This window comes from Lonchura striata, chromosome 21 (genome assembly GCF_046129695.1).
Source record: "Lonchura striata isolate bLonStr1 chromosome 21, bLonStr1.mat, whole genome shotgun sequence".
NCBI classification, from domain to species: Eukaryota; Metazoa; Chordata; class Aves; order Passeriformes; family Estrildidae; genus Lonchura; species Lonchura striata.
Genome location: NC_134623.1, coordinates 11,501,060 through 11,503,559, shown reverse-complemented (window position 1 = coordinate 11,503,559; position 2,500 = coordinate 11,501,060).

Here is a 2,500-nt window from a genome sequence, read left to right as displayed (position 1 = left end):
GAGGGGCGGCGGGGCGGCCGGCCCCGAGCCCTCGCCGCCGCGGCCGGCGCCGTCGAACGCCGGTCGCCGGTGCTCTCGCGGGCCCCCCACCACCCCCGCCGCTCTGCGTGCGGGGGCCCCCTGGCGCGGCCCGAGTTCGCCCGAGCCCGGCCCTCGCTCTCTCTGCCCCTGCTGCGCGGGAGCCGCCCGGGTGCCGGGAAGGGAGAGGGGGGTGCTCGGCACGGCCCCCTCCCGGAGGCGCGCCCGCGCCTTCGGGGCTCGGAGGAGGCGGCTCCTCCGGCTCTTCCCGCACCGGGGAAGCGGGGCTTTTGCCCGGCCGGGTAGAGCCCCGCTCTCGGGCCCGAGGCGGGCCCTCTGGCGCGGCAGAGGGTGGGGAAACGCCGGGGGTCGAGGTCCTCCGGGCGTTCCGGGCCGCGCTTCGTGGCGGGGGAGCGCGCGGGACCCGCCGCCGGGGAGGCGCGGCGGCGGAGGCGGCGGCGAAGGCGTTCCTCGCCCCGCCGGCGTCGTCGTCGCCGCGGCCTCTCCCGGCGTGGTCGGCGAGGTCGCTCGGCGGCCGGGCCGCGTCCCCGCACCGGCGGGGCGGCCCGAGCCGCGGCGGTCCTCTCGGGCGCAGCGCCGGGCTACTGAGGGAAACCCCGGGCCCCGAGAAGGACGCCGCGGTGGTGGCGGCAGACGTCGGGCGCGCCCCCGCCGGTGGACGCTCCCCCGAGGGCGGCAGCGGGGGAGGCACCCCGGCGGGGCCATGCAGGTCGTTTCCCTCGCCCCAGGGCCAGGTACCTAGCGCTCCGCGCCTCCGGCGGCCCCCCGGCTTCCTTTTCCTCGGCGTCGTCAAACGCTGCGGGGAGGGGGCCGCGAAAGGGCCGCCGCCGAGCCGGGGCGGCGGTTTAAAGACTCGGGCGGCTCGGCGCGTCCTTCCGCCGCGGCGGCGGCGGCGGCGGTTGCCGGGCGGCGGTGCGCGGCTCCATTGAGGGGTGGGGAGCTACTCCCGCGTGATCCCCTGCGGTGGTGCCCGCGGCCACCGGCCGCGCGGCCGTCGTCCCGCCGCGTTACCGCGCGCGGGGGGTTTGTCGCGCCGCGCCGGGGAGGGGCGCCCTGCCCCCCCCTCTCCGCGGCCCGGCCTCGGCGGAGAGGCCGCGGCGCGCGGTCGGCCGCGGGGGCCGACCCGCTCGCCTCGAAACGGGCGACGCCGGCAGAGAGCGCGCGCTCTCTCGCCCCTTCCTCAGCTGCGGGGTTGCGGCCGCCGGGGCCCGCCGCGCTCTCCTCCTTCCTCGGCCGCCTCTGCGGTCTCTGGGGTGCGGCGCCGCGCGCGGCGCGGCCGCGCCGTCTCTCTCCCCTCGACGGCCTTCTCCTCGAGCGCGCCGGCGGCGCCGGTCGCCGGCCGTCCCCGGCTCAGCGACCGCCCGCCCGCCCGGGGCCGAGCGCTCGGCAGGTCCCTCCGTCGCCGGAGAGTCCGCGAGCGCGGGCGGCCCCGTGCCGAGCGGCGGCGGCGCCGCTCGGCGAGTGTCCCCCGCCAGCGGGGACGGCCGGCCGGACGGCGCCCGCCGTCGCCGGCGGCGGTCCCGGCCCGGGCCCCGCCCGCCGCCTCCCCGTCGCCCTTTTCTCCGTCCGCTCGCGGAGCCCCGGAGGAAGGTCGTGCGCGCGGCGGCCGTGGGGGGTTGGGGGGGGGGGCGCTTCCCCGCCCGGTCTCCCCGCCCGGTCAGCGGGGAGAAAAGGGCGGGCGTCGCTGCCCCCCTCCCCGCCTACCCCCCCTGGCTCGGCGCCGCACGCCTTCCCCTGGGCCGCGCGTGCCCGAGGAAAAAGGGGCTCCGTGACGGTGCGAGGCGGCGGCGGTCCCGGGAGTGCGGCCGTTGCGGCGGCGGGTCAGCCGTCCGGCAGGCTCCGGGCGCTCGCGACGCCGGCTCGGGTCTCGGTGCGGCGCCCGCCTCCGGCGCCGGCGGCGGAGCGCGTCCGCCGGGCGCTCGCCCTTCCCGGCGGGAGCGGTCCCGCGGGGGGCGTTGCCGGTTGGGCGGTGGCCGTCGCGTGCCGTCTCGAGCGCGGCAAGGCCGCTGGGGAGAGAGAGCGAGCCGGCCGCGCGGTGGCGCGGCGGCGCTCCGCGGGTCCGCGGAGCGGCGGTGAGAAGGGAGAGCGGCGCGCGCGGGGGCCGACGGCCGCGCCCCCGGCCGCGTGCGTCCCGTCGTCCCGTTGCAGCGAGGCCGGGCGGGCCGCCGTGTCCCCCCGCGGTCCGGCGCGCGCCGCGTGCCTCCTCCGTGCGGAGGCCGGGCCGAGCCCGGGCGCCTGGGCCGCCTCCGGAGGACGGCACAGTTTGCCGGCGGCGTCTCCCCTCGCTCGTAGCGGCGGGGGGAGGCGGTCGGGGACGCGGGTCCCCCCGCCTTTCCCGCCGACCTTCGGAGCGTTCCGTTGGGCGTTTCGCTCTCGGATGGTTTTTCTTTCCCCCCCCACTCGGTTCGTTGCGTTGTGTGCTCGTACGGTCGAAGCCGGGGGCGGCCCGCGTGCGTGCCCC